Consider the following 10509-nt stretch of genomic DNA (forward strand, 5'->3'; position numbering starts at 1 on the left):
TCTGACCAGGATTAATTAGCAAGGTGGATTGGAATAATCAATCTCTTTATTTCCTACAACTTAATATACTACTGTGGGTTCATTTCAATTCAGGGTGAGATTCAGTTATACATTTTACGTATACAGTATGAGGCCCATGTTTTAAATATCACCAGCTCCCAAAGACAGACTCTGTGTAAATATGAGGGAAAATGTCCTTGTAGAGCAATTACTAAGCTGAGCTGAATGCTCATGAAGCTCTTAACTTGCCATGTAAAATATGCTGCAGAAACAGCCGCAGCAGTAAAAGAGAGAATAGGAGACTACTAGTGGATGGGATCCAGTCATTAAGATAAGTGGGATTTTGAGGAGCAGCAGCAAGGAAATTGACTCCATGAAAGAAGTTAATTAACACTAACCTCTGCAGAATGCAAATACACGGCTGATGCAAATGTGAGGGCTTACAAATGACAGAAATTTCATTTAAGGATTTATTATGCTATACATTATATGATCATTATGCTCTGATCTTATTTTGATAAATTATGTTATACATGATATGATCTTATTTTGTGAAAGACAGCCACATCAATCCAGTCGTCTGTACGGTAAAGCTATGAGACACATTACAATTTGTGATTCCATTTCTGTAATTTGAGCTTTTCTTTAGGCTCCATGCGCACTCCTGCAGAAGGACAGCCTGTCTGGCTGTATCGCTTTATTGAATTCATTTCCTTGGCGATTTCCTCTGATAACATCCATTATCTCACCCTGGCTTTCTGCCATTTGGTGCTGATCTCAGACCAGTTGTCCAAATGGAGGGTCAGAAAGGTCACTCAGATCTGATCTGAACATCTGTCCTGTGGCACCACTACAAGCCAACCAGCTTTGAATTAGTTGGTTCTCTCACTTGGGGGTGACCAGAACGCTAATTTCATTATTTGAAGCAGGATGCAGTGTTTGCAGCCCATCTGCATGTGGCTGACTATCCATTGCATTTGTTACATGGTCTAACACTTAGATTTACTCTTACAATCTAACCTGGTTATGCAAAGATTTGGATTTGAGTTTGAGATTCATAATGTCAACATAACGATTCTGCATAAACATGGATTAAATAGTCTTGTATATCATGAAATAGTTTTGTATAAACTGGATATAATAACATTTTACTCATAGGTTTATTGGTCTCCCTAAAACAAATTATATTGTCCAGTCAACTTAGACATGCCATCAAGAACAACAATGGATTGAATATGTTTTTGTTTATGTGTTTTTGTCTTTCTTGTAAAGAGACAGTGTTCTGCTTGCAATCATTCTGGTTGATAAGATGTTGTGGTTTCTCTTTTAGAACAATAACACAGGACCAGCAGGTGTTACATGATGACCATGTGGGCGCTGGGGGTGCTAATAAGTCACATCGAGAAAACGTGTGTGCAATCGTTTCTCAGGCACCAGGTGTGGCCCTTAAAATTGTGTGAGACATGAAAATCACGCAGTGTGTGTGTGTGTGTGTGTGTGTGTAGGTGCGTGTGTGTGTGTGTGTGTGTGTGCGTGTCTGGTTGTGTGTGTGTGTGTGTGTGTGTGTGTGTGTGTGTCAGTGTGTGTGTGTGTGTGTGTGTGTGTGTGTGTGTGTGTGTGTGTGTGTGTGTGTGTGTGTGTGTGTGTGTGTGTGTGTGTGTGTGTGTGTGTGTTTGTAGGTGCGCGTGTGTGTTTGCGTGCGTGCGTGTGTGTGTGTGTGCGTGTAGTGGGGGGGATTCCCAATCGCGTGTGCTGGGAGCATATTGTTGCAGAAATTATTCATTGGAGAGGTGCAAGGGGGGAAGGGCGCACCCCCCTTCAAAATGCAGGGTAGACTAGGACCGGCAACAAAGGGGCGACCGACATCGTTATTCTTTTTGTTTTCATTTCAATCGGAGAAAAGCAGCGAAGGTGAGTCAGGGAGGGGCTGGTGCTGCCATGTCCGCCAATGAATGAAAGCAGTGGATTGGAGCATGTTGGATGAGTGAGTGGTGGAGAGAGAGAGAAAGAGAGAGAGAGAGAGAGAGAGAGACGGGGTGTTCCTCAAAATGAAAAGATAGCGAGAGAGGGGGCAAGTTAACAAGCACAATTGTGTTGACCACGTCCTGACGCCAGGGGAGAAAACGCCGGACGGTCACGGTTCTGTTGACGAATAGCCCACATCGGGATAGAGGCGCGCCTGTTATCTGACAATCCTGTCGGCTCCTCTCCTCTCCTCCGCGGAGCATCAGATGCGCGCTGCATCACTCTCCGCCTTGCGCATGATCGGTAGTGTACGCACCTCATCTGCTGGGAGTCAGACCAGCCACTGAGGCAACATTCTGCATCTAGCTCTTTCCTGTTATTATCGTTGTCGTCAAATTACGGTAAGACAATTTCATGTGTGCTTACTTCAGTGCGCGAAAAGGGGTTTCCCTGAGTTGATTTCGCCTAATTTAGAACAGCAGGGGAGAAAAAAAACATGCATGTCGATCTATAATTGGGGTGATGGGTTTGAATGAATGTACGACACGGACCCGCACTGGAGCAGCAAGGGACACATTTGGTTACGTATCAGTAGCGGGCCTCGTTCAACGCGATCAGGATGTGGACAGCACCGAACAGGCCACATTGCGTATGATGGGCATGTCCTAATGCAGCGGGCTGAGTGTGATCTACTAATCTGTTCGTGCGTGACGGGAAACCCACGGCTTCTCTTGAGCGACTAGCCCAGGTGGGCATAGCCTAAACGAGCCAGCTCTGCAACCCGTAAACAGTTGCACACAGTGTACACATATGTGTGAGGTTGAATTTGCATTTCATGCCTCTGAGTTGTTAAGTAAGTCAAGGAGCCGGCGTTACCAGCCGACCTTGCTGAAAGTTGTTTCTTGTGAGAACTCAAATATGCCGTGTCTGACAGCATCATAAGAAGTCGATGTATCTAGCATCTCAGACAAGAATTCTGTGAGTCACCCCAGCGGAATGAGCTGTCTCCGTCTTCCCTTTGTGCATTTCAGATTACAGATACACTTTGGGGGAAAAATACCGCTTTTTTACAACAAAGTCAAGAATTTCTAGGCATGTGTTGTGTGACAAGAATGCAACTGCCTTGCAACTGGTTCCCTGAACAAAGTCTCTCTTTGATAGACACTTTTGTCTGCGGTTTCTCCACCCCCTCTCACCGAGCTTCCCACTCGACTGGGGTCACTCTGTGAAGTGAGGCTGTGGGTTGAGGTCTCCACTACCAGATGGGGGTGCCTTTTGCTTCACCTGATGTATAACTTTATGTGCCAACCACAGCTGGGAGACAAAACTCCCTGGTCACTGTGTAAACCAGGATTAATCACCAGAGATAAACCAGAAAATCCTTCTTAACACCTGGCTAAGTCATTTGTTGGCAATGCAAATGGCCATATGTATGGAAACAAAACAGATTAGGTAAGGAAACTTAGTAGCTGACACTAAACAGAACTGACACATAAACATGTGCTGGATGGAGTCTGGGAGAGGACGCAGGACTTGGGGGTGAGACGGGGTTTAAAGAGAAAAGGAGTGGTTTAGAGTGGAAGGGAGGGTATTAGAAATTTAGGGAGGAGTTTAGATAGAGGGGGAATGGATAAGCCTTGGTAGCCGTCAAGGGCTGATTATAGTTCAGCTAAATGTAAGATTAGGGTGAAAAGTAGGTGTGTGACACCTACTTAGAGAGGCATATCCAATTATGAGTTGCTGATAGTCCACAGACATTCTGTTGGCATTTCTGCGGTCTCCCTCTCTTGTCAATTGATATTATCTGGCTGTCAGAAGGAGCAACGGTGTGTCCTTACCCCCAGTAGGTGTGGTAAACACAGGCATCTAGATCCCACAGTTAGTAAGAGGCAAATATGGTGGGCTGGATGGGAAGATACAGGTTCCGTTTGACCACAAAACCCAACGACCTGCTTCTTGATCTCAACACTTAATTTAGCCATCAGCCGTTAAAAAAACAAATGTGGCCAATTACACATCGTTTCATTCACCAGCTTCTCTCTGGGTGGAACTTGGCCAGCTTAGAACCCAATTATTTATGGACTAATCAATGGTAAATATAGCCGGAGACTCCATCTAAATCAGGCTGGCTGGTTTATTCTCATAAAAGATTCAGGAGATTTGAGTTCTTTAGCAAGGCTGACTCTAATATGGTTTGTTTGCGGGCTGTAAATCCCCAGAAGAGAAGCGGGTGAAGAGGGAGGAACATGAAGAGTGTCTCTCTGTGGAATATTTCTTTCCGTTTGCTTTGGAATGTTTTGGCTTTGTCTCCCACTGTATTTGGTTTAGAAAGTTTTTTTTTCTTTCGATTCTTGTTTTTTGATGTATATTTTTTCTAACTCAGTGACTCATTGGATTGTATATCCCCCTCTGGCGCTTGGTAGGAATTTCTTCTTTTTCTTGCCATCGCCAGTGATACATCATGGTGACTGTCAGCAATCTTAGCCGGCATCTACACAAAAGTTCATACACATAAACACACACACACAGACACACACACACACACACACACACACACACAGACACACACACACACACACACACACACACACACACACACACACACACACACATGCACAGAATGCCATAAACATATACATGGACTCCTTCTGTTCTGTTGCTGTTCCGTGCCTAAGATCTCTCATCTGCTCCATGCCTCTGTAATGCTAGCATGAAAAGCTCTTACTTCCACATCTCCATTAGTCTCTTTAGCTTAGTCATCTCTCTCCCTCATGGAGGACAAGCCAGTAGGACAGGTCAGAGTGAGGGGAAAGGCCAGTGGGAGTGTGTTTGGGTGTGTGTGGATGTTTGTCTTGGATGAATAATCGCTACATATAGACAAGGAGCATCACTGTACAGTGCAGTAAAGTTAGCAGTTATCAAAGTCTAATATTTCCACTCAATCATATGTTGCTCTTATGTATGTATGTCTGTTAGTGAGTACAGAAGCCATACGCTGAGGGTACATAATCATTCATCAGATCCTGTTAGGTCTGGTGATGCTAACCCTCTCAGCACATGATCTACTGACTCTCGGCTGTCTTTGCCAAGCATGGGCCGTGTGACATCCAGTGAGACGGGTCAGACACAGAGCACGGAGGGCTTGGAGGTCAGAGGTTCAAAGGTCAAGGAGCAGCTTCATAAGACATTCACCCCTTCTGAGATTGAAAGCGCGGGCAAGAATGGGCGGCTTGTGTGTGATGAAGTGGGCCATGAAGGCGTCGTGAAAGGAGAGTGTGTGCCGCAGAGGGTCTGTCCGGCGTTAATGTGAAGAGTGTGTATGTGCATAAAGGCAGCTGTGTGTGACGGGGGGGGAGAGAGGAGTGGAATGGGGAGGGGGGGGGGGGGGGGGGGGGGGATAGACACCCCTTTTGTTCTGTGCTTCCTGATACAGATGTTGCTCTCTCGCCCACCAAATGAAGTCACCCTGGCATGCCACTGTTATCCCTGCCAAGCTTGCTCAGGAGGGTACGGCCATCCTCGGAGCCCCCCTGCATGCCATATGCATAGACACATGCACATGCAAACAGACACACGCGCGCATATACACAAATATATACACAGAAAGACAACACATATACAGATACATGCACACTACATTATATAGATTGTCACAGAAGCACAGACACACAGAAATGAGTGACATCCACAATTACCCAATTACAAGCACCACAGAGGGGGTTGTGTTTCTGTTTGTGTCTCTTTGTTTATGTGTGTGTCTGTGTCTGTGTGTGTGTGTGTGTGCATATCTGTATGAGTGTGGGGGGATGTATCTCTGTGGATGTGTGTGCATATGTCACATGTTATGTGTCATGTGTGTTTGTGACAGAGAGAAGGTGGGTGTGTGTACATTGTGGAGGGGACAGGTGAAGGTTTTCATTCTGAGGTGTTACCGCACATGAGATGCTGCCATCTGTTCACAGATGTGTCACGGCGACTCAGCCTCCGACAGCTCTGGGCTGGTGTCAAGGAGGGCACAGGTTGTTAGTGTCTTTCTCTTGCTCACTGGAGTGTGACGGCACATGGACAGTGACATCCTCATTTCAGCACAGGCTCATATTGATTGGAGCCACAGCTGTTCCCTGCCTGCCTGTCAGAATATAACTCAACAGTCAAAGCGACAATTTTAGTCCAAATCTTCCCTGTAAAAAACAAAGAATTCAAACATTTCCATGCATACACACTTACGGTACATGGGTATTTGATCAGTTTTCCCTCCCTGTGTTGCCTCATATATCTATTAGATGGATAGCAACCATCTCTCAGTATCCACCTTCTCTGATGACACGTGCAGGAGGATGATTATATTACACGTCCTGTGTGCTGACTACAAAGGACAAAAAGGAAGAGGAGAACCTGCATTTACACAACGCCATTTCCACAGTAAAATAGAGGCTGACTAATGGTTTTCAGCAGTCAACCACCAATTTTAAGATTTGGTAGAGTGATTGATTATTCAACCAGAATACATTGCTCAATTAATCCCAATGATGAGTTTAATAAGGTAATCCCCAAAAGAATAGTAATAGGAAGTTTAATTACCTGGAAGGTAGGTCAGGCATAAAATCATATGCATGAATATCTCATTAATGTAGGCAAGCATACATTTGCTGCAACAATAGATCAACAATAGGTAAGAGCTCTCTCTCTCTCTCTGTCTGTCTCTCTCTCTTTCTCTCTATCTCTCTGTCTCTCTCCCTCATGTGTGTTTAAATGTGTGTATGCCAGATAAATAGTGAGGTAGACACACACACACGCACACACAGATGAACACTCTCCAGGTTTCCTCGGTGCACAGTTGTCTCAGGGAATTATCTCCCTGTTGGAACAGGTGGTGCGCAATATCCCTGGTTTGCTTTCAAGGCGCGCTAACAGGGCCAAACCACAGAACACTACTACCCCCCACCCCCACCCCCCACTCAGATCAATCAGAAATGAATCCCCTAATCTGACTTCAGACAATCGGATACCACCAGTCTCTAGTCTCTCCAGGTGTGTGAGGCAACTGAGAGAACAGAGCCCAGACTGTAGAGGGCTTCTCAAGGCTGTGTTAGAGTGTTTGTGCTCCCACAACACATGACCCCACACAATCTTGCCCTGTGCTCTCGATAGGGGACTACAAAACTGTTCCCTCGCATGTTGAACAATACAAATAATTTTATTATTGAAGGCACTAGAATGAAAACTATTGTTTCTATGCCTGTTTCAGACACAGAGATGGTTTTGCGTTTCCCTGACTTAACAGGGAGCTAACTCTGGGTTCCCCTCAAATTATGCATTGTGGTGCTGTGCCGGTGGTGGGGACTTTTCTGGGTTCAAATGCAGCTAATGTGCAATTACAGGACCCTCACCCATGTCTGGGCTGTAGCCAGGAGTCCCCATTTAATGCTCCATCTCTCTTTGTCCTGAGAGCATCATGGCAGTATCTGTGGTGGGTGCCCAGAGCTCCAACCCTAAGGCAAACAAAGAAACAGATAGATGGACTGAGAGGAAAAGTGTGCGTGTGTGTGTGAGAGAGAGAGAGAGAGATAGAGAGAAAGAGATTAGGATGGGAGCCAGTCACTTGCACTGTCCAGTATATGAGTCATGTCTATGGCTGTGCCACTTGGTCTGAGGGCGGTGTCGTGTTGCTAGGATGAGTGGTCTCATGTTGCGAAGGAGGAAAGTGATGTTAATCTCTCATCTGGGTACCACACCATGCCACACCTCACTGCTGGTGATGCCCATTGTTCTGTTCAACCTGTGTGATATTCAAAAATGACTGAAGAACTGATTCCCCCCCCCTAATTTAAGTACATACAATTTGAAATTAATTAAATTGAACTGTCTAGCCAAGCCCTGACTTTCACACACAGATATCAACTATGCAGTCATACAGCACTCTTTACTACTGACCTTTGAAGAAGACATAGTAAGGTGAAGTGTCCAGTGGTAAATACTAAACACGAGCTATGGCCTGTTCAGATGTCTCTAGAGCATACCTGGGCATTGTACGGCCCGCTGGCCAAATACGGCCCTCCGGGTGATTCTGACCGGCCCGCGAAAGATTACATGATAATTCGAATTTTTTTTTTTATTTTTTTTTTTTACAAAAAAATCATTTTCATTTTCAAACTGTTTTCTTAAGGACTTCGGAATACCATAGTCAGAAAATATCTCTGAACACAGCTGAAGTGTTGAAATTGAACTTGAAATTGAATAAGGTGCCAGATATCTAGAGACTTCCAGGCGAAAAACACCTGTTGGTTTGCCCAAACGGTAGATGCTGCGTGCGCTTTCTATTACTGTGTATGCATGGCAAGTTTGAGAGCGCCGAACTTGCGTAGTGGCCGCAAGCGGTATTGCAGACAGACAGAGATTTCAAATTGGATATGAAGATGAAATCTGACACATAGTTTCAGCGTTAAACTAATAAAATAATTGCTGTCTGTGGTTCTATATGGGCTGTGGAAATAATTTAGAAAAATTATAGTTTGAGATGGATTGATAATTGATATAATTGAGAACCCCTGGTTAAATGTGTTCTTGGACACACCAATTTGAAAGCTGGACCAAAGTGTTTGATTTAATTCAATTACAACAAGGCCTAATACAAAGATAAGCTGTAAGTACAGTTTGGAGTCTGGACAGTCTTTTTTACTCAACGCCTCAATAGGTAGATCTTGCCTTCACCAAGGCAAAGGTTGGTGGTCTTAGGCCTAAAAAGTTTAGGGACCACTGATGTAGGCATATAAAGTCAAAAAGGCAACAAAACTGGGACAATTTTCTTTACACAGTTACACAGATCAGTGACTTGTTGTCTTGTTTATTTTGGCTACAAAGATGATGTGATGTCTTTAGAAAGCTAAGAAAATCCTTGTTTCAATAGTATATGAAACTCAAAATGCCCTTTGTTATTAATGTGAATGAAAATGAGTCAAATGTTACACATTTTGTTTATCATTGTGGAAATTCAATTTGAATAAATTATATTTTTGAAAGCTAACATCACATTTGAATTGCCAAATAATAACATACACTCTTACTCTTATTATGCATAATTGAGTTCGGCATTTTGGCCCGGCCCTCCAAAATATTTTCAGTTGCTCATTTGGCCCCCTGGGAAAAATAATTGCCCACCCCTGCTCTAGAGGCTCTGCAGAGATGTGTGTATCAGAGATATATAAGAGATGAGATGATGTGCCATCTTGTCTTTGTGTTGTTGTCTGTTGCGATTAGAAATCTTTTAAATCAATGCAGCGTGTGTGGTCTGACTGGAGAGCCCCTGCTGTGTAAGAGTGTGGAGGTTTGGGGTTGGGGGTATGCTGGGGGGGGGGTGCTACACTCAGGCTGTACTGCCCAAGGCCTGTAGTTGCCTCCTAATCTGGCCTGACGATTTTTGTAACTGTTGCCACTATTAGTTTAATATTTTGTAAAGGTTTTCCAATGGAGTTACATTTTTATTTCTATGTAGAATTACGCATAACACAGAGAAGCAAGCTGATGTAGTTGCACACACGTCTGAGAGTACGTTAGTCCAGAGAAAAATGAATGCCTTTAAAAGTTGAAAAGGGCTAATGTTAAGTGGTAGAAAATAAGATCAGAAGATTTCCTTTTAGAGCATAAAGCCGACAAGGTATTTTGTATGTTTGTTATTTACTTTCACTTTGTGAATTATTTTTGATGCTCTGTTTGCTAACCAGCTAACGTTATGTCTTATGTGTTCGAATCAGTGTATTACTTAGTTTTCACGGTTTGATGTGGAGATGAAACCCGTAGAGGAAACCATTGGTGTCTGACTGTGCCTGGGAGGGAGTCACAATTTTGTTGTGGTAAAATACATCTTGTTGAGATTTCTGTAGTTGAATCACACCACAGCAAATAGATTATACAAATTTAGTTTATCAACAGCTCTGCAGACGTTCGATCACCTAATGCCATAAGTCAGGTTATGAACACTGAGAATGAAATGACGGAAATGACAGAGGGAGTCCCCTTTCCCCCCTTCCCTTCTGATGCTTGGCCTCACTGATGCAGGACTCAGTATCAGTTAGTCACCGTCCTAAAGAGACCTTATCTGGAGTGTCATCAAAGACCATCTGTGAACCACTCTAGTGCCGAGCATCTTTGGCGTGCGCTGTAGTGCATCATGAGGCTTAACAATGATCTGTTTCTCTCCTGCTGCTGCCTGGGTGCTCTCACTGGACTTCCCTGCTGAGGTCTTGTAGAAAAGTGTGAATTGGGGAGACAAGAGAGGCAGAGAGAGAGAGAGAGAGAGAGAGAGAGAGAGAGAGAGAGATACCCTTAAACTGAGTTGAGAGGGAATGGGTAGCTGTATTCTCACTCTCCCTCCCTTCAGATACTAGGGCTAAGCTGGACAATAAGCTCTTTTCAGATATAATTTCTACTTCTACCCTTATACACACACAAACAGACATAAGAAACATACGTCCTCACACACTACATTTGAAAATGGACAGGTCGGCTTTGTTTAGGGCTTCATTAGAGTAAAGACCGCTCTCAGTA

The sequence above is a fragment of the Sprattus sprattus genome, assembly GCF_963457725.1.
Source record: "Sprattus sprattus genome assembly, chromosome: 10".
In the NCBI taxonomy this organism is placed as follows: domain Eukaryota; kingdom Metazoa; phylum Chordata; class Actinopteri; order Clupeiformes; family Clupeidae; genus Sprattus; species Sprattus sprattus.